Genomic DNA, 13,585 nt, shown 5'->3' on the forward strand with positions numbered 1-13,585 from the left:
CGCTAGGACCCCGCTGCCACGGGAGGGTAGGACAAAAGATGAAATGCAAGTTCTTTTCCATAAGCACGTATGACTATATTCGGAATACATGCCTACATTACATTGATGAATTGGAGCTAGTTCTGTGTCACCCTAGGTTATGACTGTTATATGATGAACCGCATCTGCCATAATTCTCTATCACCGATCCATTGCCTACAAGCTTTCCATATATTGTTCTTCGCTTATTTACTTTTCCGTTGCTATTGTTATCCTCACTACAAAATACCAAAAATATTACTTTTGCTACCTTACCACTACTATCATATTACTTTGCTACTAAACACTTTGCTGCAGATATTAAGTTTCCAGGTGTGGTTGAATTGACAACTCAGCTGCTAATACTTGAGAGTATTCTTTTGATGGGGAACGTAGTAATTTCAAAAATTTTCCTACGCACACGCAAGATCATGGTGATGCATAGCAACGAGAGGGGAGAGTATGATCTACGTACCCTTGTAGATCGACAACGGAAGCGTTTGGTTGATGTAGTCGTACGTCTCCACGGCCCGACCGATCAAGCACCGAAACTACGGCACCTCCGAGTTCTAGCACACGTTCAGCTCGATGACGATCCCCGGACTCCGATCCAGCAAAGTGTCGGGGAAGAGTTCCGTCAGCACAACGACGTGGTGACGATCTTGATGTACTACCGTCGCAGGGCTTCGCCTAAGCACCGCTACAATATTATCGAGGACTATGGTGGAAGGGGGCACCACACACGGCTAAGAATATGATCACGTGGATCAACTTGTGTCTCTAGGGGGTGCCCCTGCCTCCGTATATAAAGGTTCAAAGGAGGGGGGCCGGCCGGCCAGGAGAGGCGCGCCAGGAGGAGTCCTACTCCCTCTGGGAGTAGGACTCCCCCCTTTCCTAGTTGGAATAGGATTCGTGGAGGGGGGGAAAGAGGAGAGAGAGGAGGAAGGGGGGATGGCCCCCTCTCCTTGTCGAATTCGGACCAAGGGGGGGAGGGGCGCGCGGCCCATCTCTGGCCACCTCTCCTCTCTTCCACTAAGGCCCACTAAGGCCCATATACCTCCCGGGGGGGGGGGGTTCTGGTAACCTCCCAGTACTCCGGTAAAATCCCGATTTCACCCGGAACACTTCCGATATCCAAACATAGGCTTCCAATATATCAATCTTTATGTCTCGACCATTTTGAGACTCCTCGTCATGTCCGTGATCACATCCGGGACTCCAAACAACCTTCGGTACATCAAAATGCATAAACTCATAATATAACTGTCATCGTAACCTTAAGCGTGCAGACCCTACGGGTTCGAGAACAATGTAGACATGACTGAGACACGTCTCCGGTCAATAACCAATAGCGGAACCTGGATGCTCATATTGGCTCCTACATATTCTACGAAGATCTTTTATCGGTCAGACCGCATAACAACATACGCTGTTCCCTTTGTCATCGGTATGTTACTTGCCCGAGATTCGATCGTCGGTATCCCATACCTAGTTCAATCTTGTTACCGGCAAGTCTCTTTACTCGTTTTGTAATACATCATCCCGCAACTAACTCATTAGTTGCAATGCTTGCAAGGCTTAAGTGATGTGCATTACCGAGAGGGCCCAGAGATACCTCTCCGACAATCGGAGTGACAAATCCTAATCTCGAAATACGCCAACCCAACATGTACCTTTGGAGACACCTGTAGTGCTCCTTTGTAATCACCCAGTTACGTTGTGACGTTTGGTAGCACACAAAGTGTTCCTCCGGCAAACGGGAGTTGCATAATCTCATAGTCATAGGAACATGTATAAGTTATGAAGAAAGCAATAGCAACATACTAAACGATCGAGTGCTAAGCTAAAGGAATGGGTCATGTCAATCAGATCATTCATCTAATGATGTGATCCTGTTAATCAAATGACAACTCTTTGTCCATGGTTAGGAAACATAACCATCTTTGATTAACAAGCTAGTCTAGTAGAGGCATACTAGTGACACTCTGTTTGTCTATGTATTCACACATGTATTATGTTTCCGGTTAATACAATTCTAGCATGAATAATAAACTTTTATCATGATATATAAGGAAATAAATAATAACTTTATTATTGCCTCTAGGGCATATTTCCTTCAGTCTCCCACTTGCACTAGAGTCAATAATCTAGATTACACAGTAATGATTCTAACACCCATGGAGCCTTGGTGTTGATCATGTTTTGCTCGTGGAAGAGGCTTAGTCAACGGGTCTGCTAGATTCAGATCCGTATGTATCTTGCAAATCTCTATGTCTCCCAACTGGACTAGATCCCGGATGGAATTGAACCGTCTCTTGATGTGCTTGGTTCTCTTGTGAAATCTGGATTCCTTTGCCAAGGCAATTGCACCAGTATTGTCACAAAAGATTTTCATTGGACCCGATGCACTAGGTATGACACCTAGATCGGATATGAACTCCTGCATCCAGACTCCTTCATTCGCTGCTTCCGAAGCAGCTATGTATTCCGCTTCACACGTAGATCCCGCCACGACGCTCTGTTTAGAACTGCACCAACTGACAGCTCCGCCGTTTAATGTAAACACGTATCCGGTTTGCGATTTAGAATCGTCCGGATCAGTGTCAAAGCTTGCATCAAAGTAACCGTTTACGATGAGCTCTTTGTCACCTCCATATACGAGAAACATATCCTTAGTCCTTTTCAGGTACTTCAGGATGTTCTTGACCGCTGTCCAGTGATCCACTTCTGGATTACTTTGGTACCTCCCTGCTAGACTTATAGCAAGGCACACATCAGTTCTGGTACACAGCATTGCATACATGATAGAGCCTATGGCTGATGCATAGGGAACATCTTTCATTTTCTCTCTATCTTCTGCAGTGGTCGGGCATTGAGTCTGACTCAACTTCACACCTTGTAACACAGGCAAGAACCCTTTCTTTGCTTGATCCATTTTGAACTTCTTCAAAATCTTGTCAAGGTATGTTCTTTGTGAAAGTCCAATTAAGCGTCTTGATCTATCTCTATAGATCTTTATGCCTAATATGTAAGCAGCTTCACCGAGGTCTTTCATTGAAAAACTCTTATTCAAATATCCCTTTATGCTATCCAGAAATTCTATATCATTTCCAATCAGTAATATGTCATCCACATATAATATCAGAAATGCTACAGAGCTCCCACTCACTTTCTTGTAAATACAGGCTTCTCCAAAAGTCTGTATAAAACCAAATGCTTTGACCACACTATCAAAGCGTTTATTCCAACTCCGAGAGGCTTGCACCAGTCCATAAATGGATCGCTGGAGCTTGCACACTTTGTTAGCTCCCTTTGGATCGACAAAACCTTCCGGTTGCATCATATACAACTCTTCTTCCAGAAATCCATTCAGGAATGCAGTTTTGACATCCATCTGCCAAATTTCATAATAATAAAATGCGGCAATTGCTAACATGATTCGGACAGACTTAAGCATCGCTACAGGTGAGAAGGTCTCATCGTAGTCAACCCCTTGAACTTGTCGAAAACCTTTTGCGACAAGTCGAGCTTTGTAGACAGTAATATTACCGTCAGCGTCAGTCTTCTTCTTGAAGATCCATTTATTCTCAATTGCTTGCCGATCATCGGGCAAGTCAACCAAAGTCCATACTTTGTTCTCATACATGGATCCCATCTCAGATTTCATGGCTTCAAGCCATTTTATGGAATCTGGGCTCACCATCGCTTCTTCATAGTTCGTAGGTTCATCATGATCTAGTAGCATGATTTCCAGAACAGGATTACCGTACCACTCTAGTGCGGATCTCACTCTGGTTGATCTACGAGGTTCAGTAGTATCTTGTTCTGAAGTTTCATGATCATTATCATTAGCTTCCTCACTAATTGGTGTAGGTGTCACAGAAACAGTTTTCTGTGATGCACCACTTTCCAATAAGGGAGCAGGTACAGTTACCTCGTCAAGTTCTACTTTCCTCCCACTCACTTCTTTCGAGAGAAACTCCTTCTCTAGAAAGGATCCATTCTTAGCAACGAATGTCTTGCCTTCGGATCTGTGATAGAAGGTGTACCCAACAGTCTCCTTTGGGTACCCTATGAAGACACATTTCTCCGATTTGGGTTTGAGCTTATCAGGTTGAAGCTTTTTCACATAAGCATCACAGCCCCAAACTTCAAGAAACGACAACTTTGGTTTCTTGCCAAACCACAGTTCATAAGGTGTCGTCTCAACGGATTTTGATGGTGCCCTATTTAACGTGAATGCGGCCGTCTCTAAAGCATAACCCCAAAATGATAGCAGTAAATTTGTAAGAGACATCATAGATCGCACCATATCAAGTAAAGTACGATTACGACGTTCGGACACACCATTACGCTGAGGTGTTCTGGGTGGCGTGAGTTGCGAAACTATTCCGCATTTTTTCAGATGTAGACCAAACTCGTAACTCAAATATTCTCCTCCACGATCAGATCGCAGAAACTTTATTTTCTTGTTACGATGATTTTCAACTTCACTCTGAAATTCTTTGAACTTTTCAAATGTTCCAGACTTATGCTTCATTAAGTAGATATACCCATATCTACTTAAATCATCTGTGAAGGTGAGAAAATAACGATATCCGCCACGAGCCTCAACATTCATCGGACCACATACATCTGTATGTATGATTTCTAACAAATCTGTTGCTCTCTCCATTGTACCGGAGAACGGTGTTTTAGTCATCTTGCCCATAAGGCACGGTTCGCAAGTACCAAGTGATTCATAATCAAGAGGTTCCAAAAGTCCATCGGTATGGAGTTTCTTCATGCGCTTTACACCGATATGACCTAAACGGCAGTGCCACAAATAAGTTGCACTATCATTATTAACTCTGCATCTTTTGGCTTCAACATTATGAATATGTGTGTTACTACTATCGAGATTCATCAAAAATAGACCACTCTTCAAAGGTGCATGACCATCAAAGATATTACTCATATAAACAGAACAACCATTATTCTCTGATTTAAATGAATAACCGTCTTGCATTAAACAAGATCCAGATATAATGTTCATGCTCAACGCTGGCACCAAATAACAATTATTTAGGTCTAATATTAATCCCGAAGGTAGATGTAGAGGTAGCGTGCCGACCGCGATCACATCGACTTTAGAACCATTTCCCACGCGCATCGTCACCTCGTCCTTTGCCAGTGTTCGCTTAATTCGTAGTCCCTGTTTTGAGTTGCAAATATTAGCAACAGAACCAGTATCAAATACCCAGGTGCTACTGCGAGCTCTAGTAAGGTACACATCAATAACATGTATATCACATATACCTTTGTTCACCTTGCCATCCTTCTTATCCGCCAAATACTTGGGGCAGTTCCGCTTCCAGTGACCAGTCTGCTTGCAGTAGAAGCACTCAGTTTCAGGCTTAGGTCCAGATTTGGGTTTCTTCTCCTGATCAGCAACTTGCTTGCTTTTCTTCTTGAAGTTCCCCTTCTTCTTCCCTTTGCCCTTTTTCTTGAAACTAGTGGTCTTGTTGACCATCAACACTTGATGCTCCTTCTTGATTTCTACCACCGCAACTTTCAGCATTGCGAAGAGCTCGGGAATAGTGTTATTCATCCCTTGCATATTATAGTTCATCACAAAGTTCTTGTAGCTTGGTGGCAGTGATTGGAGAATTCTGTCAATGACGCAATCATCTGGAAGATTAACTCCCATCTGAATCAAGTGATTATTATACCCAGACATTTTGATTATATGCTCACTGACAGAACTGTTCTCCTCCATCTTGCAGCTATAGAATTTATTGGAGGCTTCATATCTCTCAATCCGGGTATTTTCTTGAAATATTAACTTCAACTCCTGGAACATCTCATATGCTCCATGACATTCAAAACGTCGTTGAAGTCCCGATTCTAAGCCGTAAAGCATGGCACACTGAACTATCGAGTAGTCATCAGCTTTGCTCTGCCAGACGTTCACAACATCTGGTGTTGCTCCAGCAGCAGGCTTGGCACCTAGTGGTGCTTCCAGGACGTAATTCTTCTGTGCAGCAATGAGGATAATCCTCAAGTTACGGACCCAGGCCGTGTAATTGCTACCATCATCTTTCAACTTTGCTTTCTCAAGGAATGCATTAAAATTCAACGGAACAACAGCACGGGCCATTAATCTACAATCATACATAAACAAGCAAGATACTATCAGGTACTAAGTTCATGATAAATTTAGGTTCAATTAATCATATTACTTAAACTCCCACTTAGATAGACATCCCTCTAATCATCTAAGTGATCACGTGATCCAAATCAACTAAACCATAACCGATCATCACGTGAAATGGAGTAGTTTTCAATGGTGAACATCGCTATGTTGATCATATCTACTATATGATTCACGCTCGATCTTTTGATCTCACTGTTCCGAGGCCATATCTGCATATGCTAGGCTCGTCAAGTTTAACCAAAGTATTCTGCGTGTGCAAAACTGGCTTGCACCCGTTGTAGATGGACGTAGAGCTTATCACACCCAATCATCACGTGGTGTCTGGGCACGACGAACTTTGGCAACGGTGCATACTCAGGGAGAACACTTTTATCTTGAAATTTAGTGAGAGATCATCTTATAATGCTACCGTCAATCAAAGCAAGATAAGATGCATAAAAGATAAACATCACATGCAATCAATATAAGTGATATGATATGGCCATCATCATCTTGTGCTTGTGATCTCCATCTCTGAAGCACCGTCGTGATCACCATCCTCACCGGCGCGACACCTTGATCTCCATCGTAGTATCGTTGTCGTCTCGCCAATCTTATGCTTCCACGACTATCGCTACCGCTTAGTGATAAAGTAAAGCATTACAGCGCGATTGCATTGCATACAATAAAGCGACAACCATATGGCTCCTGCCAGTTGCCGATAACTCGGTTACAAAACATGATCATCTCATACAATAAAATTTAGCATCATGTCTTGACCATATCACATCACAACATGCCCTGCAAAAACAAGTTAGACGTCCTCTACTTTGTTGTTGCATGTTTTACGTGGCTGCTACGGGCTTTAAGCAAGAACCAATCTTACCTACGCATCAAAACCACAACGATAGTTTGTCAAGTTGGTGCTGTTTTAACCTTCGCAAGGACCGGGCGTAGCCACACTTGGTTCAACTAAAGTTGGAGAAACTGTCACCCGCAAGCCACCTATGTGCAAAGCACGTCGGGAGAACCGGTCTCGCGTAAGCGTACGCGTAATGTCGGTCCGGGCCGCTTCGTCCAACAATACCGCCGAACCAAAGTATGACATGCTGGTAAGCAGTATGACTTATATCGCCCACAACTCACTTGTGTTCTACTCGTGCATATAACATCAACATATAAAACCTAGGCTCGGATGCCACTGATGGGGAACATAGTAATTTCAAAAAATTTCCTACGCACACGCAAAATCATGGTGATGCATAGCAACGAGAGGGGAGAGTATGATCTACGTACCCTTGTAGATCGACAACGGAAGCGTTTGGTTGATGTAGTCGTACGTCTCCACGGCCCGACCGATCAAGCACCGAAACTACGGCACCTCCGAGTTCTAGCACACGTTCAGCTCGATGACGATCCCCGGACTCCGATCCAGCAAAGTGTTGAGGAAGAGTTCCGTAAGCACGACGGCGTGGTGACGATCTTGATGTATTACCGTCGCAGGGCTTCGCCTAAGCACCGCTACAATATTATCGAGGACTATGGTGGAAGGGGGCACCGCACACGGCTAAGAATATGATCACGTGGATCAACTTGTGTCTCTAGGGGGTGCCCATGCCTCCGTATATAAAGGTTCAAGGGAGGGGGGCCGGCCGGCCAGGAGAGGCGCGTAGGGTTCTGGGAGTAGGACTCCCCCCTTTTCCTAGTTGGAATAGGATTCGTGGAGGGGGGGGGAGGGGAAAGAGGAGAGAGAGGAGGAAGGGGGGCCGGCCCCCTCTCCTTGTCCAATTCGGACCAAGGGGGGGAGGGGCGCGCGGCCCATCTCTGGCCACCTCTCCTCTCTTCCACTAAGGCCCACTAAGGCCCATATACCTCCCGGGGGGTTCCGGTAACCTCCCGGTACTCCGGTAAAATCCCGATTTCACCCGGAACACTTCCGATATCCAAACATAGGCTTCCAATATATCAATCTTTATGTCTCGACCATTTCGAGACTCCTCGTCATGTCCGTGATCACATCCGGGACTCCGAACAACCTTCGGTACATCAAAATGCATAAACTCATAATATAACTGTCATCGTAACCTTAAGCGTGCGGACCCTACGGGTTCGAGAACAATGTAGACATGACCGAGACACGTCTCCGGTCAATAACCAATAGCGGAACCTGGATGCTCATATTGGCTCCTACATATTCTACGAAGATCTTTTATCGGTCAGACCGCATAACAACATACGTTGTTCCCTTTGTCATCGGTATGTTACTTGCCCGGGATTCGATCGTCGGTATCCCATACCTAGTTCAATCTTGTTACCAACAAGTCTCTTTACTCGTTCTGTAATACATCATCCCGCAACTAACTCATTAGTTGCAATGCTTGCAAGGCTTAAGTGATGTGCATTACCGAGAGGGCCCAGAGATACCTCTCTGACAATTAGAGTGACAAATCCTAATCTCGAAATACGCCAACCCAACATGTACATTTGGAGACACCTGTAGTGCTCCTTTATAATCACCCAGTTACGTTGTGACGTTTGGTAGCACACAAAGTGTTCCTCCGGCAAACAGGAGTTGCATAATCTCATAGTCATAGGAACATGTATAAGTTATGAAGAAAGCAATAGCAACATACTAAACGATCGGGTGCTAAGCTAAAGGAATGGGTCATGTCAATCAGATCATTCATCTAATGATGTGATCCTGTTAATCAAATGACAACTCTTTGTCCATGGTTAGGAAACATAACCATCTTTGATTAACAAGCTAGTCTAGTAGAGGCATACTAGTCACACTCTATTTGTCTATGTATTCACACATGTATTATGTTTCCGGTTAATACAATTCTAGCATGAATAATAAACTTTTATCATGATATATAAGGAAATAAATAATAACTTTATTATTGCCTCTAGGGCATTCCTTCATCTTTGTCTCCCCTTGTGTCGAATCAATAAATTTGGGTTGAATACTCTACCCTCGAAAACTGTTGCGATCCCCTATACTTGTGGGTTATCCTATAGCTAACTACTGGCTATATAAAACTGCCATGTTATATATAGCCATCATTTATATTCACTCATACAATAGTCTGTGCTATAATGTAGGCTATACATTAGTATATTTTTCTATTCTCTCTCTTTCTCTTTCTTCACATTAATTGTATGTGCCTAGGAATATGCATATAATTAGGCTCTTGCATGAGAGCCCACCCCCTTACGTTTTCACATCTCTTCTCCGCACTCACAAAAATGACATTTAAGCGGGCTGTAAACCCCTATGTATTTACTCTAATGCAAGAACCTTCCTCTACGCATGCTCCTAGGTAAAATCATTTAATAAGAAGACATAGAGAAAGTAAAATAAATATGAACTTATAGCCAACTCTATTATGTGAGTAATTAATAATGCTAACTCTTGGTGACATGACATGAGCTGGTAGCTGCCTATATTATTAAGAGCATGGTTAATAGTATAGAACTGTTGGCTATAAGCCATTTCCATGTCATCTGTAGCCCATCTTATAGCCAATATGTAAAATAGTTAATTAGAAGAGTGTACTACTTTTTTATTATATGACCCATCTTTCACTCTCACAAAGTGCCTAGGAGCACGTGCTAGAGCTGGCTCTTCACCAAGAGCCCGCTTACCTTGTCTCTCCTCTTTTCTTTCCTCCAACTAAGTAAGAATATACTAGTTTATTTCTTATAGCCACCTGACTCAGATCTATTGTACTTGCTCTAACCATGCTCTGAGTAACATAACGCACCCTAATACAAGTTTATTTATATTGCAAGTAGTTAATGAGGATAGATCTGTTTGTAACGCAACCCTAAGCAAAATGAGTCACAACCTAATAAATACAACCATCTAGTATGATACTAGTTTTATGATACTTTGCACTATGGATGCATTGCCTTTGTCCTCAAATAAGAGCACCTACACCCGCAGACACCAAATTCGAGCCCTCAAACGCCTGGGAATGTGTATGGGCGCGTCCGCGGGCAGTAACTGGGCAGCCCTAAGATTTCTTTCTCTCCATCTGAATACCTCATATTTCAAATGTTACATCCAGAAATCATGCAAAATAAAAACCTATGTACTATGTAGATCAACTATAACCTAGCCTACACTACTCGTTGTCGTCGGAGATGTCCACGGGCTCCAGGTACATGGTCGGCAGCCGTAACTCCCGCTCCTCCGACTTCTCCTCCGCCTTCGTGTCGGCCTCTGCCATTGCGTCGGCCTCCACCTCTAGATCGGTGAAAAGCTAGTCGATCTCCACCTTTCGTTGGTGGAGGAAGCGGCGGTTGGCCTCCGCCTCCAACTGGATGGATACGATGATGGACTCCTACTCTGTCGCCTCCGCCGGGGCCAGCTGGAGGCGTTGGGGGTGAATATAATGGAAATATGCCCTAGAGGCAATAATAAATTGGTTATTATTATATTTCCTAAATCATGATAAATGTTTATTATTCATGCTAGATTTGTATTGATCGAAAACTTAAATACATGTGTGAATACATAAACAAATATCATATCCCTAGTAAGCCTCTACTATACTAGCTCGTTGATCAAAGATGGTTAAGGTTTCCTAACCATAGACATGTGTTGTCATTTGATAACGGGATCACATCATTAGGAGAATGATGTGATGGACAAGACCCATCCATTAGCTTAGCATATTGATCGTTCAGTTTATTGGTATTGCTTTCTTCATGTCAAATACATATTCCTTCGACTATGAGATTATGCAACTCCCGGATACCAGAGGAATACCATGTGTGCTCGCAAACGTCACAACGTAATTGAGTGGTCATAAAGATGCTCTACAGGTATCTCCGAAGGTGTTTGTAGAGTTGGTATAGATCAAGATTTGGATTTGTCACTCCGAGTATCGGAGAGGTATCTCTGGGCCCTCTCGGTAATACACATCATAAGCTTGCAAGAAAATGACTAAGGAGTTGGTCACGAGGTGATGTATGACAGAATGATTAAAGATACTTGCCGGTAACGAGATTGAACTAGGTATGAAGATACCGACGATCGAATCTCAGGCAAGTAACATACCGATAGACAAAGGGAATAATGTATGTTGTCATAACAGTTCGACCGATAAAGATCTTCGTAGAATATGTAGGAGCCAATATGGGAATCTAGGTTCTGATATTGGTTATTGACCGGAGAGGTGTCTCGGTCATGTCTACATAGTTCTCGAACCCGTAGGGTCCGCACGCTTAACGTTCGTTGATGATATAGTGTTATATGAGTTATATGATTTGGTAACCGAATGTTGTTCGGAGTCCCGGATGATATCACGGACATGACAAGGAGTCTCGAAATGGTCGAGAGGTAAAGATTGATATATAGGACAATGTTATTTGGACACAACTGTTTCGGGACGTACTGGGAAGGAATCGGGTCAACGGAAGGGGTTCTGGGCACCCCCCGACAAGTTATGGGCCTTATGGGCCAAAGGAGGGGACAGACCAGCCGACAAGGGGGCTGGTGCGCCCCCTCCCTTGGTTGCCCAGCCCTAGGGAAGGAAAAGGGGGAGGGCTAGCCCCTCCTGCCTTTCCCTCTCATGGGAGAAAGGAAAGGGGGGGGGGCGCCACCCTCCCCCGCCTTTCCCCGCACTCCAAATAAGGAAAGGGGAGTGCGGCTTGGGAGGGACCCCAAGTAGGATTCCTCCTACTTGGGCGCCTCCTTTGGATGCTCCTCCCTCCCTCCCACCTATATATATGTGGGAGGGGGGCGCCTGGCACACAACAGACAATTGCCTAGCCGTGTGCGGTGCCCCTTCCACCGTTTACACCCCCGGTCACATTTTCATAGTGCTTAGGCGAAGTCCTGCGGAGATCACTTCACCATCATCATTACCACACCGTCGTGTTGCTGGATCTCATCTACTACCTCGCCATCTTGCTGGATCAAGAATGCGGAGGACGTCACCGAGCTGAACGTGTGCAGAACGCGGAGGTGTCGTATGTTCGGTACTTGATTGGTTGGAGCACGAAGAAGTTCGACTACATCAACCGCTTTGTTAAATGCTTCTACATCAACAACAAACTTGATGAAACACCGTTGTGGTTTTTGTCTACTTAAGAACGGTTCTTGCTAGAAGCCCGTAGCAGCCACGTAAAACTTGCAACAACAAAGTAGAGGACATCTAACTTGTTTTTGCAGGGCATGATGTGATGTGATATGGTCAAGATATGATTTGATATATGTTGATGTATGAGATGATCATGTTTTGTAATATCGACAACCGACAGGAGCCTTAGGGTTGTCTCTTTATTGTATGAAGTGCAAGCACCATGTAATTTATTTACTTTATCACTACTAGCACAAGGGCCTGTGCGTTGCAACGGGGAAAAATATCATAATCTCCAATCGCTTTGACCACATTTTAGTGCATCACCGAGATACACTATCACTCACAATTTCTTAAAATCATGAACAATTTTAAATCATGAAAACTTTTTAAAACCATGAACATATTTGAAATTGTGAACATTTTTCAAATTCATGTACACTTTTATAAATTTTCAAACATTTTTTTAAATTAAGAAAAAATTGGATTCATGAACATTTTATACTGTTTGCAAACATTTTTTCTAACAATTGCGATCATTTTTCTAAACAATTTTCTCAAATCAGTGAACATTTCTAGAATCGACGAACAATTTGGAAAGAAGAATTTTTGAAACTCACGAACAATTTTTGTATTTAACGAACATATTTTTGAAATGCATGAACATTTTATAAATGAATAAACTATTTTGTAAGTGAGGGGTAGTTTTTAGTTAACATAAACGACTAATAGCACGGTTGGAAACTAATCATTTTTCTGGTCAAATTACATGTATAAATTACTCTATTAGTAGGTAGGTATAGATAAGGAGTGCGGAAATAGTAAGTTTTATCCCAAATTTACAATTAAGTTTAGTGAATCAGACACCCAAGCTCTAGATAAACTTGCATGAATTAGAGTTTACCTTAGCAGCATGAAATCACTCTTCCATGGCAAACACACAATTTTCTTTTACACGGCCGTGTATTGTCTACACATGCTGATATATGAGCACAAGCATGCAGTGTAAAATGTGAATGCACACGCACACTGTACTACATTGATGAAGTTTCCACGTTGGTGGACAATTTGTTAGCTCTCTGTTAGATGGTCCGCACTCCTGCGAACAAACTATGTTTGGATGTATTGTGGCTTCAGATAAAACATATCACGGAGAGTTTCTGCATGCGTGAACTAATATTCTACCTATCACATTATTGGAGAGAAGATCTGAGCACTTACTGATTGGTTCCGCCGGATCACAATCTCTGCATCGATTGATTCCTTCCGGCCGGAAGGCATATATGAGTATATGACATAT

The sequence above is a fragment of the Triticum urartu genome, chromosome 2A (genome assembly GCF_056163025.1).
Source record: "Triticum urartu cultivar PI428250 chromosome 2A, HENAU_Tu73, whole genome shotgun sequence".
Taxonomy (NCBI): domain Eukaryota; kingdom Viridiplantae; phylum Streptophyta; class Magnoliopsida; order Poales; family Poaceae; genus Triticum; species Triticum urartu.